The following is a 17,848-nucleotide window of genomic DNA, read 5'->3' on the forward strand; positions in this document are numbered from 1 at the left end:
ATTAGGTCCATGATATGTAATGTAAATCATAATATTGGTCCGGTGGTATTGTGCAATGTAATTTTTGTAATAATGGGTTTTTGTGTTTTGGGTTTAGCCAACCTTATCATAAGGTTGATGATCTGTATTTATAGGTGACTTATTCATATAATCTTGAGATCAATATGGTTTTTGGGATCGATGGTTATGTTTGCATTATTAGAGGAAGGTTTATGTGCGAACAAGTGATATATCATTGACAGAAGGTTTTTGGTATTGTAGGGCAGACGTCTGTGCTTAACTAGAATTGTATCAAGCATTAGGAGATGCTACTTTCACAATTCATTCTTTCTGAATTGTAGTCTAATGTTTTGTAAGGTAGCGAGACTTCTCTTTTTTGATGAGCAGTGAGCTCTAGGCGGTTGGCTTGATTGCAAGTGCAATCCCCATTGTAATTATTTTACATACTGCTGCAAAAGTATTATCTGATTGTGGGTAGGGTTTACCATCGTGGTTTTTCCCTTTACTGGGTTTTCCATGTCAAAAATATTGGTGTTGTGTGTAATATGCGTTTGTGTTTTATCCTTCATTGTGTTGGTTTCTTTGTGCTTCAGTTCAAAGGTTTTTGATATGCAATAGTTCTGATTTTTGATAGTAAACTGATTCACCCCCCCCCCCTCTCAGTTTACTCCCAGTATCAAATCTGTCTAACACTTGGAATTATCGACCAAATAATGGAGGGATAGTCTTGCCTTTAGATAATCCTCCAGCTAGGGAAAATAATCGCCCTGCTAGAATTAATTTATAGAATGCGCCTTGACTGATTGGTGCAAAATTCATAATACAACATGACATGCAAAAAAAATTGTCCACAGTTCAAGATAGCAACTGATATCTTCCAATCCAAAGTCATGAACTTACAACATTCAAAAGAATTTAGTGAGAAAAATGCATGCAGGGAAATTGTCCCAGCCAACTATGATATTGCCTTACTTTTAGAAAGCCCTAGGTAGTCAACAAATCTGATACAAGAAAATCTAGTAGTGGAGCATATTGAAAATTTTGGGGGATCCACTGCTCTGGTAGTGTAATCATATATATTCCCTTTTCAGTGGGAAGATTCCTTTGAGTCATAAACTGAAGAAGTTTATGCCACACAACAGTATCGTAAAGGGAACACCTATAACTTGAGATTTAAAACTTATAGCAAGCCTAGGGAACCTTTGGCAACTTCGGTACCACTGAATAATTACTAGACACCTTCTGATCCTCAAGCAAATAATCTGCCTATCACTCCCAAGGAAAATAAATTTTAAAAAACCCCAGGAGTCACTAAAATGGGTAAATATGAAGTTAAAGGCAACGATACAAGTGCCAAACAATTGATAAATTACCTAGCAGAGGAAATTAAGAAAGTGAAAGTAAATCTGTCGTCGAAAAATTTGTTGAGAACCCTTGTTATCAAGAATGCTTTCCTTAAAGGATTGGAAGAGCATGTATGGAAATAAAAGAATGATCATTGGGAGAAGGAACCTTAGGTCAAGGAAAAGGAAATTATGACCACTGATGAAGCACATGTGGAAATATACAAAGGTAAGTAAGAGGTTTTGCCATTCTTATTAACCCTAAGGATATTTGGGAAGAACTTACACAATTGTTTAATTGACTTTGGGGCATCCACAAACGTCATGCCACTAGCTATTTGTCAAGAATTAAGTCTAACTCCAACAAGGTCAAACTGTAAAGTAACTCGGTTGGATCGGATAGAAGTGAACGTGACTGGAGAATTGACAAATATACACATGCAATTGGCATCAAACCCAAGGATACAAGGTTTCATGGACATTCAGGTAGTCGATATACTTGATCAGTATGGGATCCTACTAAGCAGAGATTAGCTGAGAATGCTAAATGAATATTTACATACAAAATTCTCTCATATGTGGTTATTGTGGAAGGGAGTCCCAAATCAGATTAGAATAGAGTTTGAACCTTGGGTAAAATTAATGGTCACTAATTACAATCAAGAAAATGAGGTGCTTCATCTTGAAGTAGAACCTGGAGTTTGTGCTATAAAGCCACATATGGATGAAATATGCGCTTTTGAAATGAAAACCATTATATAAGGTCTACCGTACACATAAATGTTGGTTCAATTGGGTAGTGAATGCTTTGATGAAGAAAAGGATGTATTAAACATGTTTGAAGAAATGGTTGCTCAGAAAGTTCATACCTTCTTACAACATGAAGAATCATTAGAGTCAATAGTGTTGAGCGATTGGTGTAGGGTTCATAATAAGACACATCCTGAAACTCAATGCATATTATGTTTGACTATGTTAGACAATAAACAAATGGCAAGTAAAGTGACACCAAAAGGAATGATTCCGCTAAAGATGGATAAGTCTAAAATTAGTAGGGAAATTAAGAAATCGGAAGAAAAGGAAACTTGTCTGAATTGCAGAGAATATCCTGAGATGGGAAGATGTAAAGTAGATTCCAAAGTTGAAAAATCTCCCACATTAAGAGAAGAAGAAGTCTGGACATTGAAGTTTAATGGATCGAAATCTAAGAAAGGCATAGGAATAGGGGTGGAATTGACCAATCTAAGAGGAAAATCATTTTTGGCCGTTTACAGACTTCAGTTTCAATGTACACACAACATCACAGAATATGAAGCATTGATACATGGTCTATTACTAGCCATAAAGAAAGGAGTCCAGATACTAAGAGTAATGGGAGATTCAGAGTTAGTGGTTAGACATATAAGAAAAAAATACGTTTGTCGATACAAGAAGCTTGCTAAATACCAACATCGAGTATCGGATTTAATAAAGAGTTTAGAATCTTGTAATCTTGAACATATCCTAAGAAAGTTTAACAAGAGATTAGAAGCTCTAGCAGCGTTGGTTAGTTCACTGGAACAGTTGCCTATTTTTCAATTTCTAGTAAAAAATGGCTTAAACCTTTCCATTAAGTCACACTCAAAAGTTCTTTGTTTAAATTGTCAAAGGGAGAAAAGATATTTTTTTTGTTTTTAATCTCTTATTTCATGAAAGGATTTAAAATTTCAAGGAGTATACACCTCACATTAAAATAAAGGAAAATCTCTTAAAGGGATTTTTTTTTTTTAAATGCTATTGTTTATGCTCTTCATATTGTGATTTAAATCAATCAAGCAAAGATAGCGTTGAATCCATTTTGAAATTTTTGGAGGGAGTTAATTTACTCAAAGTTGTTGGTATTGAGCCTTAACTCAATAACAATTAACTCAAGATTGTAGTTAGTAGATTGCAATCAAGTGAAAGAGCCCTAGCCATGCAGGTAATGCTTGGAAAATAGAAGTTTCTCATGCAAAAATAGTGGCTATTTAGTTGTTAATAGAAAATAACCATGAGGAAAGTAGATCAATAAGGAAACAATAATTCTTTCCTTGAGAAATAGCCACCCATGAAGAAGAACAAGTTAAAGTTAGAAGTAATAGATAATAATGAGTTTTTAGAAGGAAGAGGTAGGGTTTTTTAGACTTGAACACCTTCTTGCATCTATTTTATCTTCTCTCATGAATTTGAATCACCATTATTAATGTTAGATTCAATTTTTTGTTCATTATCTTTCTATCATCCATGTTGCATGCATCATTGTTTGTTCATCTTATCTTTTCAGAGAAAAATTCTTGAGTGATTAGGCTGCCTAGAACAATGAGAATTATGAGTATTGAGACAGAGAATGACTATCATAATCATCAATAGAACTATATTGGGTTGTTCATTGCAACCTCAAGGCATTAATATGTGCAACCAGTAGGGATACTGTCAATTGATTACAAAGACCCTAAACCTGAGAGAAAGAAGATGGCAGTATGAAAGAGCTTGTTGAGAGATTCTCATAGTCACAAAGAACAAAGAATCAATGAACAACACATAAGGAGCCTAAAAGATTCACAACAGTCCAAGATGAAGTTGTGACAACAAGATTTCATCATGCATGATAGAGTCTGAAAAGCTTAAGAGTAGCAACTTCTTGAGAAAAGACAAGAAGGGATTTTAGGGTATTGTTACAGAAAGGTAAGGTTGGCATTACACTAGCAAAATAGTGTGAGGAAACTAACAACCTTCAATAGATAAGAATGACATAAGCTTCAAGAGAAGATGACTATCTTAATTACAGTCAAACAACCCTAGAAGAGACTTCATCATCGAGACAAATGTATAGACAACAAGTGAGGTATCATTCTCAATCAAAGAGTAGATGGAATGGAAAGAATATTCAGTCATTGATAAAGGGCACCCAAGGATATAATCCTAGATATTTTGGAGTTTCCTTTCAAGGTGTAGTCCTAAGGGCAGAATAATGACAGTCAAAAGAGACAATGATGTGGCCAAGAAATGACAAAAGGAATTAATAACAATCATCATTTAGAGAGCCACTTCAACCATATCAAAACACAGTCACAAACTTAGAAAGAGAAGCCATTTAGATCACAAAAGACCTCTCAAAAGATACTAATATGGTGATAACCAAGGCTAAAAGATATAACAATGACATATAAGATAAAAGTCTCATCTGGTGTGCACTCATATAAGTGAAGAGTTACAAACCTACTGACAACAACATCATTGAAAACAAATAATGCTGCTAGACTCAATAAAACATATACAAAGGACACAAAAACAATCTTGAAGAAGGAAGTCCCAAGTTTGAGACTTAGAGTTGTTAGACAATTCAAATAACCAGAAGACAACTCAGAGGGGTGTGTGTGAATAAGTTATCACTAGATTACCAGAACCTTAAGCAATTAAAACTTTAATACCGAAACCCAAAAGATTAATACCGGAACACATAAACCAAATAACAAAATAGCAGATAAACCAATTAAGCATAAACAACAATCAGAGAATAAATACCATCCACATGACACCAAGATTTATACGTGGAAAACCCAGTAAAGGGAAAAACCACGGTGGGAAGCCTACCCACAATCAGATAATACTTCTGCAGTAAGTATGTGAACTTCAATTAAGGGGCCTGCACTTGTAGGAAGGATAACAACCTAGAGTGCACTTCTCATCACAAAAGGTGTCTCATTGACTACATAGAAATCCAGACTACAATCCAGAGAAATGAATGAACTGTAAATATAACATCTCATATGCCTAAGTACAGTTCTGTTTAAGCTCAATACCAGAGGAATAAATCCTCTTACATAAACCCAACTCGATCTCCAATGATTGACCAAATCCTCTACCTGAATGATTATTACATTATTCTCTCATTACATCCATATCCCATTCCCATTTCATCATGATCTACAATGAGATCTTACAACATATATATACAAACCCTCGATGATAAACAATTAGGTCAACCACCAAACAATAATACAATTACATAATTACAAAACATGTTGTCCTTAGATGAAACAAATAATATCCAACCCATAAGACATCCCAGAAACACATCGAGATGTCCAATCCACATGTTACATTAAGCCAATCCATAACCTAGATAAACCGAGACCCAATTTAGGTCCACACACGCTAAAGCAATGATCCCAATCTGCCAAGTCTCAAACACGATCACCATCAACATCCTGAATCTCCACTAGAAGACACACCAACACCACTAATGCATATCATCAAAGATCTTCATCAAAGCTCTGCAGGTGAAACCCTCACCAGAACCACAAACCAAGCTTTCTAGCAAACAGGATAGCATCCGATCACCAGATCAAAACCAACTGACTGAACATGAATTTGAGTAGCATTAATAAGCCAATTTAATAATCTAAACATACCGGAGCATACCAGATCATGCCGGATCCAATCCAACTAGAAACCAAACAACCTACTGGGACTAGGAGGGTGCCGGTAAAGTAGCCAAAATAACTAGTGTTAACATCAATGCAACACATAATCAATTTCTCCAAATGGACAATAAGAGCATCACAAAAGAAGCAAGTAGTCTTAGAGAACAACACAATACAAATGTATAATAGTATTTTAAGACTGTCACTACCAAGTATGAAAATGAAGATCACAAGCTACAACAAGGATCTCAATCCATGACCAGTCCCAATCAACTAGTCAAAGAGTAATGAGGTCTCAAAACCATAAATAAGATAGTGATAATAAGATTCAAAAGAGAAGTGACAAAGCAGTCCACATTCAAAGGACATAGTAGCTACAAAAACACACATAAATAGCAGTGAAAATCAATGATAATGCAACCCATGTAAATGTATAGAGAGATCAAGTTTTTGAGAACTCTTTTACAGTCATCATAAGCTCAAAAGTAGTGAGGAAAGAGCATTCTATTGTCATGCAAGCTATATGCCATAAAGTTTAAGAAAAGTTTTCCAAGAATACAATAGCAGTGTAAAGGGGTGTTGACAGTCATAAACAATCAAGACAACCATGAAGACATTCTTGCAATCTCTAAAAAGAGAATACAGTCAAGAGTATTGGTAGCGAAAAGATGATAGTGAGGAGATACAATCCTTAGTGGACAATGGACAGTGCCATAAGCACAAACATAGTCACAAAAGACAACACTTCGAAGGAAAACAATAGTGTTCATTGCTTGAGATGGTATAGTAAGAGAGATTGTAAACCCAGGAAAGCCCTAAAGACAGAGATATGAAGAGTGTAGTAGCAGGTCCAAGGCACAATACACAGGTAAAATACAATGACAATCTTTAATAAAGAACTATAACCTCGTAGTCTCATATCACAATGATTTAGCAGTCAATGAATGCAAAGAGGACACTGACAAGTTTACATAGCCATCAACAAAAGACTCAACCCATGAAATTGACAGTGAAATGATTAGTAGAAGTGACTGGGGTAATGGTGTTGTTAAACATCTTCATAGTAAATCTAAATCATTAGATGCCACATTGTCACACAAGAGCAAAGAATCAATACAAAGAAGCAATAGTCACAAGAATGCCCAAAGCACCATTAGAGCAGTCCTAATGAATGACAAAAATCAATGATAGATTAAACATATAATAATCAAGAGTGCATTTCTAGATTTGATTGTGTGTAATATTTTTGCATCAACATTTCAGATCACACTCGTGATCCATCATCAGGATGTTTTGACTCTCTTCATCCTGATGATGGGTCACAGAGTGTGATCCAAAACGTTGATGCAAAAATCTTACACATAATCAAATCCAAAAATGCACTCTTGATAATTATATGATGGATTGTGGAAATATCTTAGAACTAAATTAAACATAGAAGTCTAAGATAAAGTACAGTCAACCCTGACTATCTTTTGCATAAATTTTCAGAGGTCAATTTCTTTTTAGGATGGCAAATGTGTAATACTGCTAGAAGAGAGTCTCTGATCTTGATAATCATAAAAAATGTTGAATGTAAAGATTTAAATAAAAGCTTGCAGCAGTACATATGACATTACAACATCATTTCAAGTCTTGAGATAGATAAATTATCAATTGGGAGAGGATTTGCACTCATAAACAACATGATAGAAGCAATTTTGAGCCTTTTTGTGCATAATTCAAGTTAAAATCCGACCTCATGCCTTTGGAAATCATCAATCAGTTAAATTTGTTGGCTTTCAATTCTTGAATCAGTTGTGGGTTAAAATGTGTGGTCTTCAAAGCATCAATCAATCATGCAGTAGTTCTACCCCATCAAATAAGGAGTTTTGGGTAAGTTTACAATAGTTTAAGCTCAGGTTAAGGCCTCATGTAGGTTATGCACCAGTTAAGGGGCAATTTGAGGTCACCTACGACCAGTTCAGTGTAGTTCCACCTCCTCTTTTGCATACTTTCAACTCAAATTCGACCAAGCAAGATATTTTAGGCAGTTTGGAGATGCAAACAAAAGAGGAAGGACTTCTAGTTAAAGCTGAGACCACTTTTGTAGCAGCAGTTCTTCTTCAACTCTTTGAAGCTTATCTTCTATAAGGATTTCTCTCCTCCTCTTTTTAGAGTTAGTTCTTTCTTTTCTTGCATTACTTAGCAGCGAGAAGGGTTGTAGCTCATCTTATACAAGCATAGTATGATTTTTATCAGTTGATGAATAAAATACAACAGGTTCTTCTCATATTTCTTGTCTCACTCATTGTCATATATATGATTAGATGAAATTATTGTGACATTGTTTTCAAAATCCTTTATTTGTGTCTCATGAATGCTTTGATTAACAAGGAAATTCCATTGTAGGCTCAAGTTGCGTGTTGTGCTATTTGTTTTCAAAATATTGAATGTTGTGAAAAATATTTCCTTCCAACAAAATTCCAAAAACTTCCAAGACTCCACACAAAGTATTCATGGGTTTGATGATCTCATGTGAGTGTTAATTAGGCTTTAGGTTATTTTGAAGCTGATAACTTTTTTAGGACAACAATTAATATCAATCCCATTGGTGTATCACCTCCCATTAGCAGTAGGTTTTAATTTTCCAACAAGATTTCTCTATCCTTTTTCTTAGTCAAGTTATTTTTCTAGGAGCTTTCACCAAGAGAACCAACTCGCTTTGGAGGTTGATTTCCACTATAGGCAACCCATAGGGCTGGAAATATTCCAATGTTTCACAAGATTGCTGAGCATTCAACTTTTGTATAACGGGTGCAATCTTGGTGACAACAAGAACCATTAGAGTCTTCCAGATTGAAGAAATTTATAGTAGAGTTGGTTCCAACTCCATCAATACCTGATAACATGCAAAACCTGCAAGTCTTTGAAGATGATCACCACATCAGGGAATTTATTACAAACTCTGGTATTTTTGAAGCATAAGTGATCGATGAAGTTGATCTGCCGAGTGATGAAGCAAAAGAATTGCCCAAATTTTGAAGTGTAATAATATCCCTAAAGGCATAGTTGAATTAGAAAGGTTATTTGATATAGATCAAGTCCTAAAGTAGAAAAGCTTGCCTAAACAGAAGGAGACAAATGCCAACTGTATAATCTGGATACATCAAAAGAATGTAATATTTTAATAGGAAAGGTTTGTACCAAGAAAGAAAGGGATGACATAATGCAAGCATTGAAAGACTATATACATGCCATCACCTGGACGTATGAAGATTTGAAGACATATGACACATCAATTATCACTCATAGGATTCCTTTGAAACCGGAGGCTAAGCCATTTCGACAGAAACAAAGACCAGTGAATGCTTTAATAGAGCCCCTAATCCAAAAGGAAGTATATAAATTGTTGTCTGCAAGAATCATATTTCCTGATAGGCATTCAACTTGGGTTGTGAACCCGGTTCTAGTTGGTAAGAAAAATGGAGATATAAGATTATGCGTAGATTTTTGAAACCTAAACAGGGCTTTAGAGAAAGACAATTACCCACTACTGTCTTTAGATGAAGTGCTACAAATAGTTAATGGGTCCCAAATGATGTCTTTTCTAGATGGATTTTCAGGATATAACCAAGTTATGGTTGATAAACAGGACAGGTTAAAGAAATCGTTTACCACAAAATGGGGAACATTCGCTTATAGAAGGATGCCATTTGGGTTGATAAACACTAGAGAAATATTTCAAAGGGTGATGGATATTGCATTCAAAGATTTGGTTGGCAAATGCATAATAATTTACATGGATGATTTGACTATTTTCAAAAGATAGGTCCACACATGTACAATATTTGTGGAAAGTGCTGAAGAAATGCAAACAATATGAGATATCTTTAAATCGAAAGAAATGTATGTTTGGGGTGACAAAAGGAAAGTTGTTAGTACATATAATCTCTGAGGCTTGGATCTTGATAGATCTAGACAAAGTTAGTGCATTGATGAAGTTACAAGTCCCAAATAGCAAAAAGGATTTAAAGTTGGATTTCGAAAAGATCAATTTTGTTCGCAAACTCATTACAGGTTTTGCAAAGATAGTACAACCATTGAACACAATGTTGAAAAAAGAGGCTAAAATAGAATGAACAAAAGAGGCACGGGAAGCTTTTGAAAATTTAAAGAAAGCTATGACAGATGCCCCAGTATTGTCTATCCCTAATTACAACAAACCCTTCTATATCTACTCATCCGCTTCTGAGCATACTTACACCACAATTTTAACATAGAAAACCGAGGAGAAAGAGGAAAAGCCTATATCATTTATGAGTTGTCTATTTAAAGATGCAAAGTTGAGATACATCAATATTGAAAAACATGCCTTTGCGCTAGTAAAAGAAATCCAAAAATTTGGGCATTACATTCTGAGGAGCAAAGTCATTGCAATTGTGCCTGATGCATTAGTAAAAAACCTTCTAATGCAAAATGAGATAGGAGAGAGATGGGATAAATGGATTACTGTTATACAAGAATTAGATATAGACATTGTCCCAATGAATTTGGTAAGAGGACAAGATTTAGTGCAAGCAATTGCGGAAACAAACCCAAAACTGATAAGTCATCAATATGTACTTAATGACAAAAATAAAGATGATTGGTATGAAGATTTTATGCATCTCCTCATCACAAGCTGCTACCCGGACCATTTGAACAGATCACAATGTAGAGCGTTGAAAGTCAAAACACATAATTACATGATAAATAATGGTAACTTGTTCCGTAGAGACCATGCAGGTGTCTACTTAAGATGTGTAAGTAAAGAAGAATCAGAAAAAATCCTTCATGAATTTCATGACAAATTCAGTACAAGGCATGGAGGACATCTGGCTACAACCCACACAGTGTTAAGGGCATGATACTACTGGACCACTATTTTGAAGGATGTTTACCATCACATACAACATTGGCATGTTTGTCAAATCCATGTAGATAAAGAAAAATATTCAGCACAACCATTACAATCAATAACAGAAGCACGACCCTTTGCACAATGGGGTATGGATTTCATCAGAATGATAAATCCTCCATCATCAGCAGGACATAGGTATATTTTAACATTAACCGATTATTGTACCAGGTGGTTAGAAGCAATAGCATTAAGGAATGACACTACGGATGTGATTATTCAAATTTCTAGACGACAACATCATCACACGTTTCAGAGTCCCAAATTTCCTGGTATGTGTCAATGGCCCTGCTTTCACGTCTTTAAAATTTGTTGATTCAACATTCAAATTAGGCATTATTTTAAAATTTTCTTCAAATTATTATCCTCAAGGTAATGGTTTAGCAGAATCCACCAATAAAAGTCTAATAGATGTTAGAAAACTATTAAAAAAAATCCAAGAGGGTGGCATGCTGTCTTGAGGTACGCATTATGGGTGGATAGGATGAGAATTAAAAGTAGTAGCATTACCAATTATTCAAATCTTCATCGATCAACACACTGACTCACATGAACACTCAATAGCAGAAATTTGGACTAGAAATATAGCTTTCAGAGCATGAAATCATGAACCATCTAAACTAAAGATACACATTAACATCCAAAACATTCTCCCAAAACTACAACCAAAGATATGATCATACTGGAGCTCCCTAGAGAAAATACCAAACTCTGCCAACCACTGCATAGAAAGATTGAACTTCAAACTAGATCAAATAATATGATCAAGTAATCTCCTGGATCACTAGAACCAATAAGAAAAAAAAGTATTCCATCATCCCAAATAGATAAACCATCCATAGAAGCTCAATGCAATCACCAGAACACCAAACATCTCATCTGCAACACCGAAATATGTTGACATCAATGACAACAACATATCCTAGCAGAAACAATGTCCAACGATCTCCCCATTTGGAATTGATGGCAACATATGAATGTGAAAAACAATTAATGCAAAGGAATGAATCGAATTCAACAAACTCCCCCTAATATCATGCACACAAAGCTCCAAAAATAAAGCATTTTTTCACATGACACTCTCCCCCTTTGATAGCAATGCCAAAGACAATACAAATTATGCTCTCTTTCCGAAGACTCATCTTCTAAGAAGGACAATCCCCCCTTAGGATAAACCCACAATTGAAAATTTGAACCACACATTGACTACTCTGGCTAAGTAGCAACACCAACTCATCAACCCGGACAAAGAGATAAGGCTCTGAAATCCACCAGATTGATGCAACTGCATGCATCTAGTTCTCAATAGGAGGGGTAGAGACCCATAACTTGTCTCTCAAATAGATAAATATATCCACAGGCAAAGGCTTAGTGAAAATATATGCAATCTGATCCTTTGTGATACATATTCCAATTTGACTTCCTCATCACTAACTTTATCCCTTAAAAAATGATACTTTATGGACACATGCTTTGTTTTAGAATGCAACACCAGATTCTTTAAAATATTGATAGCACTTAATTGTCACAATATATAATAGTAGGCTCATCATAAATAACTCTGATATCCTTCAACATATTCTTCATCTAGACTACCTAAGTACAATTACTAGCAGCATCAATATATTCAACTTCAACAATAGACAAAGAAACAACATCTTGTTTCTTACTAGACCATGAAATCAACTTCTTTCTTTCAAAAATTATGCTCCACCGGTAGTGCTCTTCTGGTCATCATCATCACCGGACCAATCAACATCAGTGTAAGCACACACCAAGAAATCATCATTCTTCGGATACCATAGGCCATAGTCAATAGTTCCCTTCAAGTATCTGAAAATCCTCTTCACAATAGTGACATGAGTTTCTTTAGGGTCTGCTTGAAATCTAGAACAAAGACAAACAACATGTATAATATCTGGTCTAGTTTGAGTTAAGTACAACAATCCACCAACCATAGATCCATACAAAGTCTGGTTAACTTTCTGAGATTCATCATTCTTAGACAACTTACATCCAGTCACCATAGGAGTTCCAACAAGCTTAGAATTAGCTAATCCAAACTTCTTCAACAATTGTTTCACATACTTAGATTGAGAAATGAAAATACCTTTACCAGTCTGAGTAATCTACAATCCTAAAAAGAATTTCATCTCACCTATCATAGATAGATCTCAAATTCCTTTTGCATATCATCGGCAAATTTCATACTCAAATCATCATCACCACCAAAAATGATATCATCAACAAAGACTTCAACAATCAAAATGTTATCTTTCTCAATTTTGAAATATAAATTACTATCAGAAGTACCTTTATAGGATCCCAACTTCAATAAATACTTATCCAATCTAGCATACCAGGCTCTAGGGGCTTGTTTCAGTCCATACAATGCTTTCTTCAATTTGCATACCATATCTCCTTCATCAGATAGAGAAAATCCATTTGATTGCTCAATGCAAACTTCCCCTTCCAAATCACAATTAAAAAAGGTTGACTTGACATCCATTTGATATACCTTAAAATTCTTATAAGCAATATATTGAAGAAACAACCTAACCGCTTCAATTATAGCTACATGAGCAAAATTTTCTTCATAGTCAATACCTTCCATAGCTGAGAACATCCTTTACATACCAATCTTGCTTTGTTTCTGACAACTTCACCGACTTCATTCAGTTTATTCAAGAACACCCATTTAGTACCAATCACATTATTGTCTTTAGGACTCAGAACAAGCTCCCACGTGTTATTCTTTTAAATCTGATTCAACTCTTCTTCCATTGCTTTTATCCAATTTTCATCCTTACATGCTTCTGCAACATCCTTAGGTTCAATATTTGAAATAAAAAAGATCTTTTTAGCAACAATCCTTCTCCTAGTCATTACACCTTTATTCTTGTCACCAATAATTTCATTTTACGAATGATTCAATCTAACATACCTCAATATTTTATGATTGTTCTGATTTTTCAGGTTCTTGCATTTCTTCACCAGCAGCAACAATTCCCGGATTACTTGTCTCCACTAGAACAGTCTGCTTCAAGATCTCTATCTGCACATGATTAGGAACAACATCATCATCAAAATCATATCTGCATGCTCTGATCTGCTTTCCAAGACACTCATCCACCTTCACATTTTCACTTTCAACCATCTTCTTCAATCTATTATTGTAGCACCGGTAGGCCTTCCTCTTAGTAGAATATCCCAAGAAGATTCCTTCATCACATCTTGCATCAAACTTTCCTATATCCTCATCTCAAATTGATATAAAATTTACTTCCAAAATTTCTGAAATGTCTAACTTTAGGAAATGACCAAACCATAGCTCATAAGGAGTCTTATTGTAATCACCTTTAATATGCACCTGGTTGAATGTGTAAACAACAGTGCTAACAACTTCTCTCTAAAAGATCTGTGTAACATTTCCTTCAATCAACATAGTCCTTGTAGCATCTAAGATAGTTTTGTTCTTCCTTTCAACAACTCCATTCTGTTGAGGAGTTCTAGGAGCAGATAACTGTTTTCTAATTCCATTCCTCTCATAGAATATATCAAACTTTCTCGATGTAAATTATCCCCCTCTATTAGATCTCAGACATTTCAGCTTCAATCCTATCTTAGTGTCCACTCTGGCTTTGAATATCTCCAATGCTTCTAATTTCTCCCTTAGAAAGGTTACCCATATCATCCTTGAATAATCATCAATCAACAACATAAAATATCTCTCTCCCTACATGCTTCTCACTCTAGTAGGACCACATAAGTCAGTATGAACTAGATCACTCTTAAATGAAGTTTTTGTTTGCTTTCCCATCTGACATTAATTACATACCGAATTAGTAGGCTTCACAATCTTAGACAAATCTCTAACAACTTGAGTAGAACTTATCATTACCATGTATTCAAAATTAACATGACACATTATCATATGCCACAACCAACTTTCATCAATCTGAGAAATCAAACAAATTTTCTCACCAACATTCAAGTGAAAGATATTACCTTTAGTTTTAGTACTTGATGTAATCTCTATACCAGAGGCATTTCGGATCTTACACTTACCATTCTTGAATTGCAAATCATATCCCTTGTCAACCATCTATCCAACACTCAAAAGATTATGCTTCAAACCTTCAACATTTAAGACCTCATCAGTGTTATGATTACCATTGAAAGATATAGAACCTCTACCATGAATCACACAAGATTTGTCATCTCCAAATCTCACTATTCCACCATCATACCTTTCCATACTCACAAATTTGCTTTTATCGCTTGTCATATGATGTGAACAACCGTTGTCAATCACCCATTCATCTTTCTCTTCAATCTTAGCAGCCAAAGCTTTCTCCTTAATAATGCATCTTGTAGGATTCACTGATTTTGGATCATCTTCCTTGATAACAAGAAATACAAATTCGTCTTTTGAATTCCTAGTTTTTGATTCCTCATCTGTTACACCTTCATCAATAGCATAATAACATCTTTTCTAATTTTTGTTCTTTTGGTAGGGCTTATAGGCTTATCATACTTATCATGTTTCTCATATCTATCTTTTTTATAGATCTATCATGCCTTCCAAATTTATCATGCTTATCATATCTAGACATCCTCTCAGGACACCTAGAAGAAAAATGTCCTATCTTATTACAAGAGAAACATTTCAAAGGTAACTTTCCATCATACTTACCAGCTCCTTTAGGTAATCTTTGAGCAATAAGGGCTTCAATATCATCCAATTCTCTTTCTTTCTCTTCCATCTCTCTCTTTTCTCTTTCAAATCTTAATACCCAACAAGAACTTTCTCCTAGATCATACTTCTTCCTCCCAGATATAGAGGCTCTAAATGCAGTTTCAAATTTACCATGTGATTCTCCAAATTCACTTAGCTCAAATGTAGTAATCTTTCTAACCAACATGTCTCTAGTCACTATAGTCACACTCCGGTTATCATCAATAGTAGCTAACTTATGTTTATAAGTAGGAGGCAATACTCTCAGCACCTTAGCAATAATCTCATCTTCTTCAAGGGTTCCACAGACACATCTGATATTCATGACAAGATCATTCACCTTACCCATAAAGGCTGATATATTTTCATCTTCTTCCATCTTCAATTCTTCATACTTCCCTTTCAAGCTCTACAACTTAGCAACTTTAACTTGCACATCTCCTTCATACAAAGTCTCTAGCTTCTTCCAAATATCATGTGCAGTTTGCAAACCCATCACATTAGTCATATCCAAATCAGTCAAGGAACTCAACAATGCTTCCTTATCTCTTATGTTATTTTCAACACCCTTGATCTCACCGGTCCATTTTGAGGAACATTATAAACATTCTTTGTGATCTTCCAATACTCTTCTCCAAGGAATTTCAAGTAAACTCCCATCTAGTCCTTGCAAACAGTATAATTGCTTCTATAAAATCTAGGACTCTCCTTGAACACATAAGTTTCCATCCTAGAATTCCTCAGGTAGTCAAGCTTCTTTTAGAGGATCTAGCTCTGATAGCAATTGTTAGCAACAACCAAGAAGGAAAACTGAGAGAGAAGGGTGAATCAATTTTCACTAGATTAAAACAATTTAAGCACAATCTCATATCTTAACAATAACAACAATAAAGATAAGAGCAATGAAACCACAACACATAACACCAATATTTTGATGTGGAAAACCCGGTTAAGGGAAAACCATGGTGGGAACCTACCCACAATAAGATGATACTTTGCAGTAGTATGTGAAAATATTACAATGGGGAATGCACTACCTAGAGTTCACTTCTCAAAATAGGATGATCTAGAAGGCTCCAACCCTTAGGGAAGGTTCACTACCTTACAACAAGATTTTAGACTACAATTCAAAAAGAATGAACTGCAATGATAGAATTTGCTAATGCCTAATGACAGTTTTGGTTAAGCACACTTATTTTCTCTACAACAATCTCTTCTCAATACACCACACTGAAGGATAAATTTTCTTAAGCACCACATACACCACTCTTTGATAATGCAAACATAACACCCATACCCAAATTACATGACTAAACCACCTATTTATACAAATCATCAACCTTGACTACAAGGTCGGCTAAACCCTCATCTCACAATTACAAAATTACATCACAAGATACATATGAGAACCACCAAACCAATATAATGATATAAATGACATAACATGGACCTAAATCAAATCTCCAAACATGCATCACCACCACAAATCTCGCCAAGATCAACTGTAACATGCTACACCACTAGGAATACCATATAACATGAATAATATCACCGGATTAGCAAAATCACCAAGAACACACACAAGAATTAATGTGGATCACCAAGACAAATAGGATACAATCAAGAGACATCAACAAGCACGTTAGAACCATCCACAATAGATGCACCAACACCACCTATTCAAATCTTCATCGATCAACACACTGACTCACAGGAACACTCAACAACAACAATTCAGACTATAAAGATAAATTTTGGAGCACCAAATCATGAACCATTTGAACTGAAGATACACATTAACATCCAAAATATTCTCCCAAAACCGCAGCCAAAGATATGACCATATCGGAGATCACCAAAGAAAATACCAAACTCTGCCAACAACTACACAGAAAGACTGAACTACAAACCAGATCAAATAATATGATCAAGAAATCTCCTGGATCACTGAAACCAATAAGAAATAAAGTATTTTAGCATCCCAAATAGATAAACCATCCATAGAAGCTCAATGCAATCACCGAAACACCAAACAACTCATCCACAACACCGGAATATGTTGACATCAATGATAACATATCCTAGCAGCAACAATATCCAACATATAGCTCTTGGAACTTTAAGGAAGTTTGTATCAAAGGATCTCATCTTTCACATTGAGAAGTGTACAATAGTTAAAGATGCTTGGGATATCTTGGGTAAATTGCATGGCCAAATTGATGAGATAAGGGGCTATCAACTTGATAATGATCTCACTATGTTTTATCATGTGTGTATGTGCATGTGTCTATTATAATTAGGAAATTTAGAATAAGCATCAAAGCAATATATTAGGCAAACACAAACCTAAATTGCAATGAAATGAAATCCTAATACACTCAAT

Source organism: Cryptomeria japonica, chromosome 6 (genome assembly GCF_030272615.1).
Source record: "Cryptomeria japonica chromosome 6, Sugi_1.0, whole genome shotgun sequence".
NCBI classification, from domain to species: Eukaryota; Viridiplantae; Streptophyta; class Pinopsida; order Cupressales; family Cupressaceae; genus Cryptomeria; species Cryptomeria japonica.